Here is a 21,978-nt window from a genome sequence, read left to right as displayed (position 1 = left end):
TACACAAGTTCCAAGCTGAAGCTGAACAAGGTCGTGTTTACTTTTTTCATTTAAGTTCCTTTTCAGGAGGCAATTTGCCTCTGTCTCTGGTCTAGGTAGTACCTTGCTTTTCACGTTTCTTTGCTTTTTTTTTTTTTAATTGACTGTTTATAACAGTCCCCCAAGTGTAGGGCTGTAGTGTTTCTGAGTACAAAAACACAGTAATGTAACTTCTAGAGAAAATTCATGCCTTAGATAAGCCTCATCCAGGGATAACCTCTAAAGCTACTGGCCATGAGTTTAATGTTAATAGATGGATAAAACAGTATAACAGGGAAAAATGAAACATAGACAAAATGAGCTAAATTTGTGGATTTGTGAGATGATGAAAAATTTAAAAATAATAGGCAACATTGTTTTGACATTTAACGTGTAAAATTGTGATCATAGTACTCAGGATCTGGAAAATATTAAATCTTTCTTATTGTACAGAAGCTCACACATTTTGCATAGCTTTAGTGGTTAAAATTTTAAGATTGTGGATTATGTATCTCTAGATATTAGGAAGCTGTAGAAGAATTAAAAAAATTTCTTCTAAATATTTCAGAAGTAGGGTTAGGTGGAGGAATAGGTTTTGTATGTTTATGGAATTAGTTTTAGGATGTTGTTAACAAAAAAATCTACATAATGAGGAGAACAGTGATGGTTTTGGATTTGTTCTTATTATGGAAGCAATAGTTCAGTATTTACTAATTAAATATTTATAAAGACTTTATAATTTGCACTATTGACAGCAATGAGAACCAAGTGTATATGTTTTATGAATAGACAAAGGACTTTCTACTTCTTAAACCAGAACTGCTGAACTGTATCAGAATGTTGGTAAATGTTATAGAATACTTAATTCTACAATTAGATAATGAAACAAATTAATAGTAAAAAGATCTCATATTTTTTGAAAAATTAACAGAAAGAAAGTTTTATTTGTAAAAACTAATATTCCACCTGGATTTCTGAAAGCTATTGAAGTAATAATCATAAAAATGAAATTGTATTTAACTTTGTTTAAAGTATTTGTGACACCAGTGTTATGGAGAAGAAAAATAAATGATATTTTCATACCACATCTTTTCAAAATTAGCACACTTTGTTTCCCCAGTGGCTCTTTGAGGATAAGGCTTATTTATGATCCCATTTTCAAGATAAGGAAGTTAAGGCAAAGGATGATAATGTATCTTTCCTAAAATGACAGCTGGCATCGATTAAAACCAAAGAAAGCTGCATTCGTTTTTTGTACTTTTATGTAATATAGTGTAGTAATTTTTTTTTAAGAAAATCATGTTCTAAACATGAGGGATCAGATGCAAATTGCTTTATGCATCATTCAGAATTTTCTGACTGGTTGGGTCTCAATGTCTTCTCCAGTATTCATGTTGGAACTTAATGGTCATTGTGAAGAAAATGGGAAGCAAGTATTTTAAGATGTGATTAGGTCATGGAAGCTTCTCCTTCAAGAATGGACCAATAGGGCTAGAGAGATAGCTCAGAGGGCTAAGTGCCTGCCTGGCAAGAGCAAGGACCTTGATTCGATCCTCAGTACCACATGCTGTGTTGCCCCAGGAAATGAGCTGGCCACTGAAATAGGACATGGGGGTGCATATATGTAACCCCTGTGCTAGGGAGAATGTAAGGAATTCAAGCTGCATAGTAAGACCCTTTACCAAAAACAAACAAACAAACAAACAAACACCCAAAAATAATGGACCAATGCTGTAGTCCTTAGTTTGGGCTGCTGATCAAAGGTAAGTGTGGCCTGATTTCTTTTTTTCTTTTTCTTTTTTTGAGATACCAGGGAAATCAGGACCTTGTGCTTGCCAAATAAGCACTTATAGCACTGAGCTATCTCCCTGGCCCATGGTCTGATTTTTCTTTGCCACTTATTCAATTTTTATTTTTTAATTAGCGCATGTTTCATTACATACTGATTGCACTCCTCATGAGGAGTTGGAACGTGTAAGTGACATATCTTAGCTCTCTTTTCACCCCTTCCCCTCTTCTCTCATCCCTTGTATCTACCTCTTGGTCTCTTTCCTATTTGTAAAAGATCTCTGTCCCTGGTTCCTATTTTTTCCTTTATTTATATTTTGGGTTTTTCTCATCAGAGAAACTGTGCTACATTTAAACTTGATCTTATGGTGCATTTTCCTGCTAATGACTTATGTTTATCTTTCCTTATGTAACGGGTCAACTCACATTTTAGATTATAAATGTAAATCTTGTGTTTTCTGTTGTGTAAAAATGTATACTCATCACTGTTCTAAGTTGTTTAGTAAATAGTGGACCTCAAAAGGAAACTAAATGGGATTTAACTTCTTGTAACCTTGGACTATGCAAGATTGCCTGCAGGTACTTACTCAGGTGCAAGATAACCAGAAACTAAAACAAAGCCCCAGGAAATTTAGTTTGGGTAGTGGTCACAATGACCCTAAAAGCATTGTTTTGTGTCAATGAATTTGTTTACCAAACAAATGTGGTTTCATGTTTTAAAAGCCCCCTACTTCCTGGGCTAGCTGCCTTTCGGTCCCCTCCTGCATGAGAGCTGATGAGGGCCCTGAGCTCAGTAATAAACGGCTTTCCAAATGCCAATCTGGCTGATCTGGTTCCTATTTTGAGTGATCTATAACACTTACGGCATTATTCAATGTGCAGTATTTTATGATAGCAACAGAAAATGGACTAAGACATGAAATTTGACAACTCCTTTCAAGACTCAAGTTCCTAATACCTAGCACAAATCTGCTTAGTAAAGCAGGATTTCTATTCATCACAAAACTATGCTTCCTGCAATTGTTAACCTTCCATGTTTCACCTCCTAAACAAGTCTAATCCTTGCTTTCCAGACTAAGAGAGGGCTTGAAAATATAACTAATACATGATATAACTTTATTCTAACCAGGAGTTTTCTGATTGCTTGTGAAGAACACCTTAAAAAGAAGTTATGTATAATGTATTATGGATTTGTTAAAAGGAGCAATTTGCTTATTAGTTAGATTTTGACTTTATATTTTGATTTCACATAAAAACTCTTTGAACATAGGTGTGTAAGTTTCATTTCCCACTATAAAATATATGAACATGTTTTGTACTTCATGATTTATAAGATTTATATGATTTATAGATTATAGAAAAATTATCTTAAAAAAGTAATCTACTAAAACCAGCAGTGTTAGTGTTGTGGGCAGCAGAATTAGATAGAAATAGTATAGGCAGTTAGACAGGGCCAGTCCCTCAAGGAGACAAGATGGAGGACAAGGTGACTTTGCAACTTGGAAGAGACAGACACTCCCATATGGGTCACACCTCAAGACCAAGACAAAAAGAGGAAACACAGCTACATACTTCTCTAGGGATGGACATTAGGGATTTATATCTTAAATAGTATCAATCAACTTGAAAGAGCCCAAATGAGTCACTAGCCCAACCCCCAACAGGAAGAGATCCTGTCCCATATTCATGCCTGCTTGCTATGTGACTCACTTACCCATTTGGTACTGGATTTAATCAATTTTACCTGAGCAATGGTGCTTGTAATCTCATTGGTTAACCATAGTTTTATCCCACCTCATGCCCAACTAAGCAAGTTCCCACGTCTTCTCCACTACCTTAGACCCACCTCACCACATGGTTTTCCTCTATAAAAGTCCCTGGAAAAGACAATTGCCCAGGAAATTGCCTTCTTGGGGCCCCCGTCCTGTCCCTATCTTTCACAGGAGCTTTTTTCTCTCAATAAATGTATTCTGCTCATAACCTCCGTTTGTTCCTAAAATTCATTCTTTGGTTTTAGAGAACACGAACTCATGCAGGTCAGGTCCAGAGATCGTTTTTACCTATATCATTTGGAGGTTTCCTATATTGTTTGGAGGTCACATCACCCCCCAGACCAGTTTTTCTCCCTGTATCATTTGAACATACCTACAATCTCAGCATTTCGAAAACAGAGGCAGGAGGGTCCACGATGGCCTGGGCTATATAGTAAACTCAAGGCCGGCCGGCACTAAAAGTGAAAACATACCTAAAAGTTAGGTATAATACAAGTTTATATTGTGTATTTTTGAAAATCAAAGTATGGTGAATGTCTTTTTTAATATTAATTTTATTAAGAAAGAAGTAGCAATGAGGTAGTTTCAAAACAGGTTAGGAGGACAGTAACAATAAGTAATACATTGGATATTGTTGTCTTTGTAGTAGTTATTCATAGTACAAGATGCAGACATATCTTGTTTAAACACTATTAGTTCAAAACTTTCTTCTCATTGAACTAAGAGAAAGTAGCTGTATATCTATTCTATATATATACCGATATACAAAATAGTCCTTTATTTAATTCCCTTTTTTATTTACTTTTGTCAGAGATGTGTATTCCACTGCCATTCATATATTGTAGATACATGAATTCAGCAAAGTAATCCAATATAGTCCAGTAGTCTATAACAGTAGTGGGTTATCCACATGACTGGCAATGTCAGAAGTTGTTGACTTGAGCTCAGCAAATTAATATGGATTTACTTCTTATACCTGGTTTTTATACTTTTCTGCTGGATTTAGGCTGTTGAGCTTAACATTAGTATCTGTCTGAATATCAAACCCCTTAGACATAACATGGAACAGGTATTTTCCATCAATCATTGATATGTTAAACTTTTAATCCATCCAGAATGTGAAAAATAATTAAAAATAAAAAATAAAAAATTAGTAAGAAAAATAGAAATAAATAATTAAAAATTTTAAACCTAAATTAAGAAATCTAACCATATACAACATTGTAACGGGACAGTTCTGTGACATTTTGTTCTTGTATCTTGCTTTTATTTATTGCCTTTTTTTAAAACAAAAATTTACTTGAGGGAGAGCATAGCAGTAATTGATATGTTAGAAACAGTCCCTATCAGAATGTCTTTATTAATGAAAAAATGTGCTTATGTTTACAAATAAATGTTCTTTAAACTTTTATTATCTTGTTAAAACAGGACTTAAACTATAAATAATTGATGAATTGACCACATTTTTTAAACTTGAGTTTAAGGATAAAACTGAAGAATTATTAAATGACATATTTAAAAGTTAATTAAATTTGTCAAGTTCATGCTAGCCATGAGCTAATACTTGAAGTAAACTTCCTTTATGTGTACACACACACAAAAAAATATTTTGTAGCAATTCAAACAGAATTGGTAAACTGCAATTTTTCATCTGCTCTGGAAATAGTCCAACTATAAGAGATAATTATAAAAAGACTTAGATATAATGATCAAATTTGAGTCTACAACAAAGGAGTGCACCAGCATTTAAACTTAATAAAATTGATGAATAGTTTTTCTGTCTGCATTTAGAAATAGCAATTTGTCATTCATAAATATTTCTTTGGTTCATGTTTTTCACTCTTATTATTCCTATTGAAATGTAGGATTTAGCTGAGTGGGCTCAAAAGTTTTCTCGTCCAGATGTGGGTCTATCATGCTCCTGAACATGTTGGTTTCACTCAAAGGAGAAATACACAAAAGTTGCTGTCAGGAAGCACTCACTTCCCACTGCACTCTCCCTGAGAAAATGAAGGCACTGAAAAATCCCCTGAATTCTTGTATTGGTGTTCTAATGTTACAGCAACAAGTTATTTCAGATTTAGTAGTTAACAGTGTGACAAATATGAATCTTTCTCTCCAATCTCTGCTTCTTTCTTTACATTTCCCTCTTTCTCTTAGAAGGATCTTTCAATTATATGAGTATATGTGGTCAATATAGAGTAATCATCTCAACACCTTTTGACTTTAATCCTGTTTACAAAGTCCATTTTTCCATGAAAGGTAATGCTTTCTTATCTTCTCTAATCTTCGATATCTTGGGAGACATTGTTCTGTTCATATCACCTTCTAAATCTCATTTTTGTCATATTTAAAATGAGGATCATAGACAAGTCCTTACTCTTAAGGAATAAATAAACATAATTTAGAGAAATAGACATACAACAATGTACACGTGGTACTCCACTCCATAGAACTTTTGTATAAATGTCTGGTCAGTGATGATTTATTTATTTTTCATTGTCTCAGAATAAAATATACATAGACAAATATTTTCTTGTAACACATTTTCATATTTTTAATTCCTAATTTTTTATTTATTGTGATGATTTGAGAGGGGGAGAGCTTTTTAACTGTGCATTACAAATAGGACTGCTGTTAAATAGTGCATTATATCAGTAAAGAGAATAGGGCTTTAGACTCAAGTAGAAAAGGATTATCACATCAAATCCTCCTATTCGTTCAGTCTTTGAACAAATTATATGAGGCAAGGAAAATGGTCTTAATGTTTGTCTCTCTGCCAAATTCCTATACTGAAATTCTAATCCCAGTGTGATGGTATTAGAAGACATGGTCTAGGGTTATGAGTATGGAGAACTCATAATAAGATTAGTATTCTTATAAGAAGAACACAAGAGCTAGTTAGCCATCTTTGTGTCTTGTGAAGAAATAATAAATTGGCACTGTGCAACATGAAAGAGGACTCTTACCAGAACCTGACAGCACTGGTCCCTTTGGCTTTGAACCTTCCAGAACTGTGAGAAATAAATTTCTGTTCTTTATGATCACATTGTTTTTGATATTTTGTCATTGAAACCTAAAATAATGCACCCAATAATGATCAGTAAGCCCTAGAGGTCATGTGTGTAGAGTCCTTAACTTTTACAAAGCCAAAGTAGTTCAGATTGCTCCCTTTGTCTTGATATTTGTTACATTATTCTTCAGCTTTTAAGCTTTGCTATTGACCTCTGCACTGAATTTGCTGTCTTCATCTGTAGATCCAGCCAGATGAAGGAATGATAGCTTTTTCTTCACCTCATACCACTTTAGTGTGGCCTCAGGCTTAGTTTTGGTAGCAGTGTTTAAGGAGCTCTTTTCCTGTCATCACCTGAACACTCACTAATAGGCCACATCTCATCTCTTGGGGCTTGAGTTCTGTCCATTGTACAGAAGGAGATGCAAGGAAAAATGTGTTGGCGTTGTAGTGAGGGAATTGAATAGCTAAAAACACCTGGAAATGAGTAGGTAGAAAGAGGTATCCAGCAACAAAAGCTTTACCCCTGAAAGAAAACTGAGCAGTGTCTTGAGGAACAGGAGTTGCTTTTGGAGTCATAGTGTCAGGTGATGGAAAACTGGAGACACAAAAACAGAAAACCTCACGGGCAGCAGTAGACTCAGAGTCCCCTTGACCTGCTGGGGGCCAGGGACAAAACCAAAGGAAGTCTCCCTTTGTTTCTGTTTCATAGTAGAACCTTGGAGGAGTAGCTGAATTCTGCACCTAAATGCCAACCAAGCACTTATTTGGAGCTTCCCACTGATAAATTGCTCTAGAAACAGAGGAAACATGTAGAGACTACTGTAATATTCTCAGTCACAATTTCTGAGCCTAAGTTCTAGCTGTAGGAATTGGATGGCAAGCAAAGTGTGTACATGAGATTTGCTTCCCTGGATGTGGAAATTTATCATTGTGATACAGGGAGAAAAACTGGTCTCGGGTAGGTGACCTGCAAACAATATAGGGAACCTCCAAATGATGAAAAAACGATCTCTGGACCTGACTTGCACGAGTTCGTGTTCTCTAAAACAGAAGAATGAATTTTAGAAACAAATAGAGGCTATGAGCAGAATGTTTTTATTGAGAGAAAGCAAGCTCCTGTCTAAGAGAGGGATGGGGGGGAGAGCGGGTACTTCCCACAGGAAGTTGTATCTTCTAGGGACTTTTATAGAGGAAAATCATGCAGTGACACAGGTCTAAGGTGGTGGAGAAGACATAGGAACTGCTTAGTTGGGCATGAGGTGGGATAAAACTATGGTCAACCAATGAGATTACAAGCACCATTGCTCAGGTAAAGTTGATTAAGTCCAGTATCAAATGGGTAAGCAAGTCACATAGCAAGCAGGCATGAATACAGAACAAGGTCTCTTCTTGTTGGGAGTTGGGCTAGTGACTCATTTGGGCTCTTTCAAGTTAATTGATACTACTTAAGATATCAATCCCTAATGCCTATCCCTAGGGAAGTATGTAGCTGTGCTTCCTCTTTTTGTCTTGGTCTTGAGGTGTGGCCCACATGGGAGTGTCTGTTTCTTCCAAGTTGCAAAGTCACTTTGTCTTCCATCTTGTCTCCTTGAGGGCCTGTCCCAGTCTAACTGCCTATAATATTTCTATCTAACTCAGCTACCTACAACAATTGGTAAGCATGAAGAGTTTCTAAATATTTACCAAATTTCTGATTTTAAAATGTACATGGATTAGTTCTCTGATTTAATATCTTTGGAATTGTAACATGTTTTACCATTCCTGATGGGCTGTTATCAGTTTGTTCTTTATTAATTATAATTCACTCTCTGTGTAGAGGCATTGAAAGTTCTGGAATAGGTAAAAGCAATTCCCAGAAACAAAAGTGGAATTCTCTTTTAAGACATGCTACATCGTTAACATTGCAGATGACACAATAAAGGGTATTGTGTTAGCAAACAGACACTAACTATTGTGACTTAAAATATACATCAGATTACCTGCATTCTGAGAGAGTATGAAGACATTGTAAAGAACATAAGTTGTTCTTGCTTTTGATATATGCATCCAAGTGGGATATTATCAAATATAAGTGCAGACATATCTTCAAAAGTATAAAACAACATTTCTAAGCAGTAAAAATGCAGGTGTCATAGTTTAATTGGCAATATGTTTATTACATAATTTTTCTGGAAATAAATAAGTTTGTTGAAGTACAATGACAATTGTTGTGTTTGCATTTGTGGTACAAATAAATATGTAAAGCAGCAGAAGTCTAAAATACAGAGATAAAGAAAAATTTATACTTTAGGAAGAGCTAGCTTTCAGGAGCAGCATTAAATGTAGGACTTTACTGATGAAGACAGGTTCACAAACTGGAGAAGTAGAGCAGAGGACATTTGAGAAGAGAAAACATGACGTGCAGAAGCCTATGAGAAAGAAGAGAGCCACTATTTAGAGTAGGCAGGGAGGTATTAGGAGACAAACCTGGAGAGGTAGGTAGTAGCCACTCCCCAAAAATGCAAGTTATGGTATGCATTTGGGCCTTTTATCGTGAGATTGCTGAAAGGCCATTGACAAGAACAGCTTTGTTTCTAAGCTTTTTGTGTTTATAGGCAAGAAAACGCTCAGAGTCGAAGAGTGATGGGTTCTGGGAGGTGAGTTAGTGGTTATTTCAGCTGTCTAGGTAAGGGGTAATGGTGTCTGGCACTTGAACAATGACAGTGGAAACCAGTGAGAGCAGAAGGTTCCAGAGACCTTTGAGGATAGTACAGGCAAGACTTATCTTTAAATAGGTGCAGAAGGTTAATGGTGTGGTGCTGATGACACCCAGGCTTCCAACAATGAAGAACTTTATCCCCAAACTGCAGTGTTCTGCTTTGCTCTTAGTGATCAACTTCATGTACTGGAACAGTATTAACAGTGGGAATGGTTAGAAGTAGGGATATTGCTGAGCTATTTAAGGATGTATAAATATGTGAGAAAATATTCAGCATCACTGGTCATTCAAGAGATACAAATTAAAACAACACTGAAATTCCATCTCACTCCAGAAAGAATGACTATGATCAGGAAATCAACTAATAACAAATGTTGGAAAGGCTATGGGGAACCAGGAAAACTTCTCCACTGCTGGTGGGAGAGTAGACTGGTATAAACATTGTGTAAATCAGTGTGGAATTTCCTCAAAAAGCTAGGACAAGAGGTCCCATTTGGCCCAGCTATTCTTCTGCTGGGTATCTTTCCTGGAAAACTGAACACATTCAACCACAGTGATGTCCATGCACCTATGTTTACGGAAACACAGTTTGTAGTATAGCTAGATCTTGGAAACAATCCAAATGCCCATCAATAGAAAAATGATTTGAAGAAATTATGCAATAGAGTACTGCTCAACCTTACAGAAGGACAAACTTGAGACTTTTATAGGTAAATGGGTGCAACTTGGGAATCATACTTACAGGTGAAATAAATTAGACTCACATATGATTTATGTGTACCTACAAATATTATCTCCCTGCTATAAGAAACTGAAAGAGGAAATAAGTTCTAAAATGTACAGTAGATTTTACTTCTTATATTTTGTTTTTATACTTTTTTGCTGGATGGTTAAGACCAAGGTAAAGAAGGACCTATGCAACAAGAGTTGTAGCTTTTGGGTCTGAGAAGATCAGTGAAATCCCCTCAGGATTTATCCTGAGATCCTGTACCTCAGATTGTTGAACCTTTGTCTGTGTCAGCCATGTGGATGAGTCATGGCCATTGCTTGGCCAGTGTGCTCTCTGTGAAAACCTGAGAGAAGTTTTCTTTCCATGTGACTCTCCTTAGGCACACTCTACATCATTGATCACTTTCTTTTTTTTTTTTTTTTAAATAAATTTACTTTTTTAAATTTTTTTAACATTTATTTAGTGTGTGTGTGTGTGTGTGTGTGTGTGTGTGTGTGTGTGGCCAGCTCAGCCCACCAGGGGGCGCAGCTGGCTGGCATGTGGTGCTGGGGGATCGAACCGCGGTCCCTGTGCTTTGCCAAGCTTGTTCCAAGTAGATGCTTTAGACCACTGAGCCATCTCTCCAGCCCCGATCACTTTCTTCTTTGACCCCATAACCTCCTTGATCAGAAAATTTGGGACACTACCGAGTTACATGATGTTACAGTATAAGTTCTCATATGTCCTGGGTCTTAATTGACCTTAGAAGGTAGGGCCAAAATGTTGGCTCTCCTTGTAGTCCTCCTTTTTCTCTAATTTTAGTCTGCAAACTTAGGTTGTTAATCATCCAGAAGACAAGCTTAATGTTATTACCATACACCTTAGGCTGTTAAGCTTAACCTCACTATCTGTCTGCATATCAAACATCTTAGGCATAATATAAAACAGGTATTTTTCATCAAGCCATGCTGTTATGTTGAGCTGTAGGGGAGTCAGGTCAACAATTTCTGACACTGACAGTCAAGCGGAAGACCCAATACTATTATGGGCTACTGGACTCTTTTAGAATATTTTGCTAAGTTTACACACCTATAATATTCAAATAATGGAACTTAACAAAAAAAGGGTATACAGATGAATGTCCATTTTGTATCTGTGTATTCAAAGTAGTTAGGACAGATATATGGTTACATTCTCTTAATGAATAGAGTGATTTGTTCTAATGGTGTTTGTAAGTAGGATATCATGTCAGCATCTTGTACAGTAATTAACCACTAGGAAGAATGTATGCAATGTGTTAATTATTGAAACTGTCCTACCATATTGATTTGAAACTGTCCCATTGCTATTTGTTTATCAATAAAGTTATGGGGAAAAATAAATAAATAAATAAATAAATAAATAAATAAAATGCACAGTAGACATTGTGAGATGAGAAGAAATTGTTCAAAGGGTAAAGGAACTCAAATGGCAGAAAAGGAAAGGACAGTAAGCAAAAGGAAAGAAATGCAAGTCTGTTGTACTATTGGTATCTTTTAATTCACTAAAAGGAAAAGTTTGTGTTAATATCAATTGGAGAAATTTTTATGTGTATGTCTTGTATCCTGAGCAACTACTTTAAAGATAAAAACATGTATTAACTATTGTTATTTTGTGATGAAATTTTGTTCTACTTATTTCCATATAATAGAAAAGTTAACATTAATGAAGAATAGAAACAATTAGGAGAACTGTGGTGCCATTTTTGACATAACAAATACAGAAAGAGAATATTTAAGGATAGCTATACAGACAAGTTTTGAAAAATCTTAATGTTAAAGACCTTTCTGATAGCTGACAGAGGGAAGAGAGAGAGAGAGAGAGAGAGAGAGAGAGAGAGAGAGAGAGAGAGAGTATTTTTATAAGTAATTACACAGACATAGAGCTTACCAGAGACACGCAGGTATCCAGAACCCTGGAAATGTGGAGCTCTAAATGAAATCTAGATGACAATGCAATGAAATCTCCATTCTGGGTTAAGAATACTGAAGCAAACTAAATAATGCTCACTCCAAAAATACATTTATGTCCTAGTATATTTTATTAATTGTACCTCATTTAGAAAATGGGTCTTTTAAATTAAAGTTCTTAAAATTGGAGAACATTCTGTATTTTTTAGTTGGCCCCAATTCCAATGACAAGTGTCTATACATAAGAGACACAGAAAAGGTTGTTTGAGGGTTGAGGTAGAGTCCACAGTCCCTGTACAACAAGCCACAGGAAGTCTGCCACCACTGAGCATCAGGCAGCACAATCTGGCTTTGAACTTCTGGTGGATGAAAGTTTACTGACATTTCAATGGCTTCTAGGACTTCTAACTTTCAGAAATGTGAGGGAACACATGCCTCAGTATAAACTAACAAGTTTGTGTTTGTTACAATGGTAACAGAAAATTCATACCAATGTGCAGGATCAGATTTTAGAATAAAAAAAGGAGGATTGAGTTCTTGAGAAACTTTAATATGCAAAATCCTCTGGGGGAGGAGAAGTTGGTGATGAAGGAAGAAATGAACAAATAAGAAAGAAAAGGGCACTGCCATGGAAGCCAAGGGATGAGGGTGATCTCAGAATGACAGATTGACAACTCAACCAAAAGCCACTCTGCTGTAAGGTAGCAGGGTTCTAAGATAGCAGGTGGTGACTCTTGGGTTGATGGATAACACAACTTTTACAGGTAAAAAGCAAAATGATGTAACCAGAAGTGTAAGTGTGGTGAAATGTCTTTCTGTATTGTTCCCTTTCTCTTGTAATTGGTCAGAATTATGAGTTGCTATAACATCAGTGTGTGGTCTCAGTGATGTTGCCTGGCTTCTGCCACTAGTTCAGAACTAGTCACTTTCACCATCCTTGCTGGTGCACTTGTGCCAAAGCCTTCAGCCACCATTTTGGCAAGAAGCCACAGAACTCACACAGAGGCCATAAATGGAAGGTGTAGGACTGCACATGGGGACAGCATCCTGTAGCCCTCACCATCCTGGATTCAGCCACCATCTGCACCATAGTTTTTGAGAGACCACTCCCAATGCTACACAATGGAGCCATTTCCCCTGATCCATAAAAGCTTCCAGGGATAATGAAAGGAGCTTTAATGTTTCAAACCACTAACTTATTTCACACATGAGTAGTGTCAGAACACGGGGTAAAGAAGTGATGAAAGATAATATGAGTCTAATGCTAATAAGAACTCATTTAATTTTATTGAGCTAAATTGATACTGTGAAAATTTTTAACATAGAAATTTTATTCCAATGCATTATGAGATATATTAGAAGATTACCTTATCTTCTTATAAAGTTAATTGTAACTAGAGCCCACATGTATATCTTGCCAATTTACTTTTTATAATTTATCACATACATAGCACCATTCCTAAGTTTGGATTATCAAAGACATGAAAATTAAGCTTTCTAGAAAAATTCTAAACCATGAATATTTGTGCTAAGTCTATAATCCTTTACCAAACAAACAACAAATAAACAACAAAAATATTCTTGGGGCTGGGGAGAAGGCTCAGTAGAATAAGCACTTGCCTGGACCTGAGTTCAATCTCTGGTTTCGCCAAAAAAAAAAAAAAATTCTGAGGCTGAACATGATTGAAAAATTTAATTTGAAAAACATACACAATACTTCTAACAGTCCCAGGAAGTATTCATAATCTAACACAGTAAGCTTATGTAGTAAAATGAATGATTCTATCACAGATATGACTATTTTTTACTATAAATGAATTGTTATCAGGTCATTGGTTGTAGTCAGACTCTGAAGAAGAAATGATTTTCAGAGTGTTTTGGAATTGTGGAAAAGGAATCGTGTTCTATATCTGCTCTTTGTTTTCTTGACTTCCCACCTACAGCCAACAATGAGTTCAGTCTTTCAGAGGAAAGATGTAAGCACAGGACAAACTAAGTTGATTATAAATTAATCAACATGTTCAAAGAGGACATTGAATATACCTGGTAAATTCCACTAAGTTTCTCTGGTTGTTCATCAAAAGTCTAATCAAATTGTTTTTTTCTCTTGCTTTTAGTGGATGACTTAATAATAAGGTTTACAATAGGATAACAGTTTTCAGTAGGAAAAAGATTTCATTTTTTTAACCTCATACTACCTATTAGGTCTTTGAAATGCTAAGAAGAATAATTCTTAGTTTTCTAGTTTTAATCACTGGAGGCAGTGATAAGCTAGCTAGTTCAGAAATATAGAAAGATTCCAAACATAATGGGGTCAAGTTCATGTGTTTAGAAGATGGTAAGAAGGTGTTTGAGACACTGGATCATAGGAACTGTGAAGGTTATTATTGAAAGGTGGGATATGGGTGAAAATAATGAAGGATGCAATGCAAATGAAAAGGATTTTATGTTAGTCAACTGTTTGTAACCACAGCAAGTTCTGGAGATAATCAGAGAGAAAAGATTCATTTTGGTCACAGTTTTGAATATTTCAGTTCAGAGAGCAAATTGGTCAAGCAATGGCTGTGACTCATCCACATGGCTGACACTGACAAAGGATCTACAAAGTGTGGTACAGGGTTTCAAGGTAAATCCTGAGGGTACTTGCCTGACCTTATCAGATACAAAAGTTACATTTCTTGTTATATAGGTCTTATTTTATCTTGGTCTTAACCATCCAGCAGAAAAGTATTAAAATGAGTTTAAACAGGAAAGCCATATTAATAAGCTGAGCTGTAAAAGGCTCAAGTCAACAACTACTGACATTGCCAGTCCTACTGATAACCCACTACTATTATGGACTACTGGACTATACTGGATTATTTTGCTGAACTCACACACCTACAATATTTAAATGGCAATATAATACCCATCTCTGACAAAACTAAACAAAAAAGGGGGATGGAAATGAAGGACCATTTTGTATCTGTATATACAAAATAGTTTGGATAGATATACAGCTACTTTCTCTTAATTCAATGAGAAGAAAGATTTGTGCTAATAGTGTTTGGACAGGATATCATGTCTGCATCTTGTACTATGAATAAGCACTATGAAGAAAACAATATGCAATGTATTAATTATTGAAAATGTACCACTAATTTGTTTTACAACTGTCTCATTGCTATTTGTTTCTCAATAAAATTAATAAAAAATAAAAATAAAATAGTCTGAATTATGTACTTAATATAAATTAAACATTAGCAAGCTAAAAGAGTAATCATAGAGTCATATTTTAAAAATTATAGTAAACATTAGTCTGCATTTTGCCATTTTGCTCTTCCATCTCTACAATAAGGAGGTCAACTACTACAATTTTTCTGAAAAGACAATAGTGGATTTCAAATAATTTCACCCCCTGGTGTAATGAATTTACTTTGTTTTAAAAATACTGAGTATTTGGTAGATAAAAGTACAGTTTTACTTCTGTAAACACATGCTTGTGGCTAACTTGCTTTAGGACATTTGTCCAAGGCAGCATTTCATGGAGGGGGCAGAAAGGCAAGAGGCCAGCACCTCACAATCTTCTTCAATGCTATTCTTTCACTAGTTAATGACCTCCCACCAGACCTCATGTTTTACTTTTTATTTTTTATTTTTTTTTGGCAGAGCCAGGGATTGAACTCAGGTCCTTGCACTTGTGAGGCAAGCACTTATTCTACTGAGCCCTCTCCCTGGTCCTTAGACCTCACCTTTTTTTAGACCTCACCTTTTAACATGTGCAGCATCTTCCAATGCCACCACTATTGGATGAAGCTTTCGACACATGGGCCCAGGATTCTATTGAACATCCAAACTGTGGCAAGCTTAGATCTGGCCATGAGTTAAATAACTAAGAAGAGAATAGACTTAAAAATCAAGAAACTATATTCAGAAATTCTAGATACATCTTTTTAGAAATTTATGAAGGCAGAGTTTGAAGTACAGAATTCTGACTGGAGAGAAATGAGAAAACATACAGATAATCATTTCTTTTTTTTTTTTTTTGTGGAGCACAACATGTCATAGGGTATTGGATGCATTTTGTTCAAGAAAATGAATACATTTCTAATTATAATTTCTGATAATAAGCGTAAGGAACTTTAAACCCTAAGTTCTCTGTATGGCTAAGAGACTAAAGATTGAATAAAATTTACTTGATAGTCTTAAAATACTTAGAGTCCAATGAAGATCTTGCTATTTAATGTCATGTTTTTAAAATGTTATCCCAATATCATGAGAAAGAAAGGTAAAAGATTATCTGTTAAAAGGAAGAATATGGCTTTATAATCACTGTTCTTCATCATGTGATTAATGAACAAGGTACAAGATACCTCCAAAGTGACAGTGAGTGTGAAAGTAGTAAAAACTAAAAGCACTGAGTCACCTTGATGAAACCTTGGATTCTAAGGCTTAGGGCGTCTTTTTTTAAAACATCATTTTTGGCAAATAAAATCTCATCAATAAAATTTTTCTTGACATTTTTACCATAAAAATCACATTTGGAGATAAAATACCAAACCATAGTGCCAGGGGCAGAAGGCGCAGAAATGCCTCTGTGTTGCAACGTCTTCTGATTCTTTCCATGCCTGTCTGTAGAGTTGTCAAACACAATTTGAAAAATACGCATTTAGAGTCCCTAAGTTTAGGTCTATTTAAGACAGACATGTTTCAAAGACCACTTCAGGAACATTGTTGCTTGAAAGCATGTTGCAGGTTTTTGAAGTGAATGTTCAGCATTCATGTTCCAATTTATCTCCTTGTTAGACACACATTTCTTACCTTTTGGATGTTGAGTCTTGTGTAACAAGTAGTAAAAGAAAATGGATTTTTTCTGTTATCTTTAAGGGAAGATAATTATCAGGTAATAGATGATCTGTTTGTTGTGTCTGTGGATATTATCTAACTGAAAAGTGAGTGATCAGGGTGAAGCAAAGCAGATGGTGATGTCTCTGGTTTGTGTCTGAGAGCAAGTGTATCAAAGGGCTATAAAGTCCTGAAGTGGGGGCCACTCATCATGCCCACTGGTGCTCTGCAAAAAAGCCTTGTAAGCTTGAAATCATTGCCGGGCATTTACTAGGGAACTTTGAGTGCAACATCTGACAAAGTTATTGGTTTCTTTGTCTTTAATCATATTATTTTGGATCACATATATACACACACATACAGATATTCAAACAAAAACAAAGACTTTGTAATGAAGTTATTTAAAATATACCAAATTTAAATTGTAATAAGAAAGATTCAATTACTACAAATTAAACATTTTAGGGAAATTTACATGGAGTGTTTTTTCTCAGTATTGTTGAGTTTCACTTTGGGGTTATAATTTTAAGTTCCTTGGGCTGGAACTGTGTTTTATAGACATTGGCCCAGGGTCTATGATTCTGACCCAATTTCAACATTGTGTTTTGATTACCTGTTTGTGTGTCTGCCTTTTCTCTATGTATCTTTAAGGGTTTAATCTCAGTAATGTTGTATTCAGGTACTTCACATGTGGCTGGGACAGACTAATTTTCAATGTCACTCCTCAATAAAATAAAGCTAATTTATGTTTATCTATTATGAACAAAAACCATACAAAAATAAGTACTTTCTCAGGGCCAGCAAGATAGCTCAGCAGACTAAGGTGCCTGCTTAGGCAAGCTTAGGCAAATTCAGGGAGTAGGGTTTGATCTTCACACCACATGCTGCGTCAGCCCCATCCCTAGGCACACTGAGCCTGTGAGTCTGGGCAGGCATAGTGATGCATGCCCGTAATCCCAGTTCCGGGGAGGCTGAAAGCAGGACGATCACCATGAGTCTGAGCTGCAGAGTGAGATCCTGCAACAACCAAATCCATTTAAAAAAGTGTTTTCTCATATATAATATTTTTCTTTTAGCATCTAGAGTCAGAATTTTTTTTAATTAAATGTGTGTACTACAGTTTATTTGACAACCATTTTGCATCATTTTTATTACATATACTTCTAAAATGATTATGAAATCTATTATTTTACAGTTATGTTAAATATAACTACTTTTATATATGTCATCAAGTCAATTAATAAGATACAATAAAGTGTGATTCCAATTTTATTGTTAAGGTCAATAAATTGTTAGTGTTAACAACAATAAATGCTTAGTGTTAGCAACAATAAATTAGTAGAGTGAACTTTCCTTAGTACATTTCTTGTAAAGTAGAGCAAAGGAAAACTCATAATTTGTATTTAAAGTTGAGCTATCTTACAAGTTGATATGAAGTTACACATAATGATAGGAGTGATTATTACTGTCTGTGGCTTTAACTGAAGACATCAGTGAATTCAAGCCCCTCAAGATGATCAGCTTACATCTAATTAAAATGATTATGTTGCTTTACTAAATGACAAGATCTACTAGGTCTCTCAGCATGTTTCTTAATTGAGGTGTCTTATATGTATTAAGATAAAGAACTATTTAATGAATAGTCTGGTTAAGTTTTATATGTGCACACACCTCTGTAACCAGCACATAGAAGAAAGCATAGGATATTTCAAGAGAACTAGCAAGCTCCCATATGTCACCTTATAGCCACCATTAATTTCTAAGAGCATAGACAGATTTTGCCAGTTTTTGAATTTTATTGGTATAGGATTGTAAATGTGTTATGTTGTCTCTTCTAACTTGATTTAAAATTACATCTGTAAGAATCCATGCTGTAGTATGGAACACTACTTACTTCTTTCCCATTTGATGCCTTAAGTGAATCAATTTTAAAATTCAAAAATTTCATACTTCTTTTTCTACCATCAAGATATGATGGTAGAAAATATATATATATATATTTGCTCATGTGATTATTCATACATATTTGCAATGATTTTAGCTTTGTGTAAAAATGTGCTGTGAACATTTTATATGCATATTTTGATAGATATAAGTACTTATTTTGGAAAAGTAAGAGGAAATAACTGGTATCTAAGAAAGTATATTTAAATTTGATAAATATAATTGTCAATGAGCAGTAAAAGTGAATTAATCATGATATAGGAAATACTGTAATGCTAAAGTTTTCCAAAGTGATTTTAGTTACCCATTGGTAATATAAGAGATCTATTTGTTTTGTACCCTCGTTTACACTTGAGATTACTGGTATTATTAGATTACACTCGAATTCAGCCTTTGTATTACCTGAATCTTAGTATATCACTGTTTATTGATTTTCCAATTTTCTGATGACTAATTATGTTGCTCATCTTTCACATGCTTATTGGTCATGCTATCTCATTTTTTGCAGTGTGCCTTTTTCAAATTTTAATTCATTTAAAATTAATTCAAAAAATGTTTTTCATTAACTTATGAATTCCCTTTGTGTCTTAGATACTACTCTTTATTAAGTTTATTTACAGCAGATGCTTTCTCTTCATCTGCAGCTTCTCTTTTCACTCTTCCAATGATGATTTTTATTGTTAGTAAAAGTAGTGGGCCAATTTTGTAGTGCTCTTGCATCTAGTTGATCCATTTGGACAGTGGGACATCGTGCTGATCTTTGTTTTAAGCCTACAAATGTTTTTTTTATGAAGATTGGCATACAAGTGTTTGGTGCATATTTTAAAAATTATAATACCATTCAAATATTTTAATTGCTATTACATAAAGCTTTAAACCTCTCTTCTGACTTTTTGCATATACGTTTATACTAGTTATCTCTTCCTGTTGATTTGGTCTCATGATCAATTTTTAGCAGCCTTCTTTGCCTAATCAGATTAGTTTAGGCTTAAAATTCATTTTGCCTGAAATCAGCATGGCTACTACTACTTTTTACTGAGTTCCATTGGAAGGGATATTGTTTTCTAGCCTTGGATTTTTAATATGTGTATTTCTTTTCAGATTAAATATGTTGTTGACATACAACATTTGCATTGTCTTTTTCTAGTGTTTCATTCAGCCAATTTGTACCCTTTGGGGAATTGAGTCCATTCACATTGAGATTTATTACAGACAGTTGTTGATTTATTCCTGTCACTGCATCATTTTCCTGTGACTGAGTACAGATTTTCTCCTTTCTGCTTATCTGCTCACCCTCACTCTGCCTGGTGTAGTCATCCTATTAGAGGTTTTGACATTGTTGGCTTACTTGTCTCTTTCTACAACATCCTGGAGAATTTTTTTATAGTACTGTTTTGGTGATCATGAATTTCCTGAGGTGCTCTTTGTTATGCGAATACTTTATTTCTCATCAATTGTGAAAGAAAGCATCATAGGATATATAAATCTGAGTTGGAAGATTTTATATTTTAGGGCTTTCATGACATACAATGTTTGATTTGAGAAGTTTGCTATCATTCTAAAGGGTTTACTTTTTCTCTTTTTGCGGTACCAGAGATTGAACTCGGGACTGCGCCCTTGCCAGGCAGCACTTATGCCACTGAGCTATATCCCTGGCCCCTAACGGGATTACTTTTATAAGGATTTATTGCTTTTCTCTAATAACTTTTAAGATTCTATCCCTGTGTTGGACTTCATATCAATTTTCACTATGATATGACACAGACAGTTTCTCTTTTACTTGTGACTATTTGGGGTTCTATAAGTCTCATTTATCTGTATATTCACTCCTTTCCTTATATTTGAAAAGTGCTCAGATATAATTTTTTTTTTCTTTTCTTTTTTTTTTTGTTCCTCGCATACCTTCAGGGCAAGTTTGGCCAGCAGGAGAGTTGTGAGGTTCGAACTCCAGCCACCTGAGGCTGACAGCTTTCTGGAAGCAGCCACTTAAAGGACTGAGCTAGGCCCAGGCTCCCTAGGTATAATTTCTTAAAAGAGATTTTAGGCCCTTCATGTTGTCTTCTGATTTTTCATTTATTCTTATTAATTGTAGATTACTTATCTTTGTGTCATGCAGCACCTCTTGGCCACTTTTTTCATGTTCTTTCGTTATTTTTCAGTTGTATCTAAGTAATTATTCTTTGAAAGACTCCTGTTTTCTAATTACTAGATTTTGTCTTCACATTTGTCACTTTCACTACCCGCACATTAAATTTAATTTTTACTCTACTAAATTTCTATTTGGAAACATTTTAAGGACAATAGTTCTTTGATAAACTGGTGATTCAGGTCTTGTATCATTTTGTTTATCTCAGTTAGCTTTTTAGTAATGTTTTGGATATCTCTCTAATTATTTTCTTACTTCTTTTGTCTGTTTTTGAGCCTGCAAAGAGCCTTTTAAGTCTGTTCTTCACAGCTTTGTGCTATCTTTCAAATAATTCGGTTCTGACTTTTTTTCCCTTCGTTCATGGATCTGCTTTAGGAGTGTTGGCAGTCTGGGGAGCTATTTTATTTTTGCTTTTCTGTTGATTTTGTTTTATGCTTATGTTTGTGATCTCTTTGTGAGGAGGGACCTTGTTGCTACTGTGGAGATAGTTTTAGTTTGCTTTTTACTGTTTCATTCAGGGCTTAGATAGAGTCCTTTCCTCTGTCCCAATATCCAATCATCTTTATTAATTTAAGATTGAAGGATGTGGTATGTACAGCCCAGTACTCTGTTCTGTGGGACTGGGCTTCAGTATTGTTCATGTCACAAAGGTAATCCAGATATTTCCATATAGAGCAAATCTACTAATAGGAAAAATTACACAAAAATTTCAAATAAATCAACAATAGTAATATCATCCAAGACAGACTATATGTTAACATAATTTAAGAACCAATAATGTATACTCCTTTACCTTTGAAAAGAAATCTCTAAGTACAGTATAAACACCAAGACAAACCAAATATTAACACAGAAAATATCTATTCAATGTGACAACTATACCTTCCCTAATGATAGGTAGAGTATCATTAGTGAAATATAAAGTTCAGTAGCTATCTAAAGATTAGTGAACAGGTATCAGCATATATAGTTAGAGTGAGAATACTACCAAGTAACTGATAGTTTAAAACACCTGCTGAAGATTCTCAGGATCATTGTCTTAACCATCTTGTGCATGTAAATGTATGGTTTTGTCCCTGTCATGTTTCCTAAGTTTTCTCCTTGCCCTCTCTTC

Source organism: Octodon degus, unplaced genomic scaffold (assembly GCF_000260255.1).
Source record: "Octodon degus isolate 3935 unplaced genomic scaffold, OctDeg1.0 scaffold00020, whole genome shotgun sequence".
NCBI classification, from domain to species: domain Eukaryota; kingdom Metazoa; phylum Chordata; class Mammalia; order Rodentia; family Octodontidae; genus Octodon; species Octodon degus.
This window is presented reverse-complemented; position numbering follows the sequence as displayed.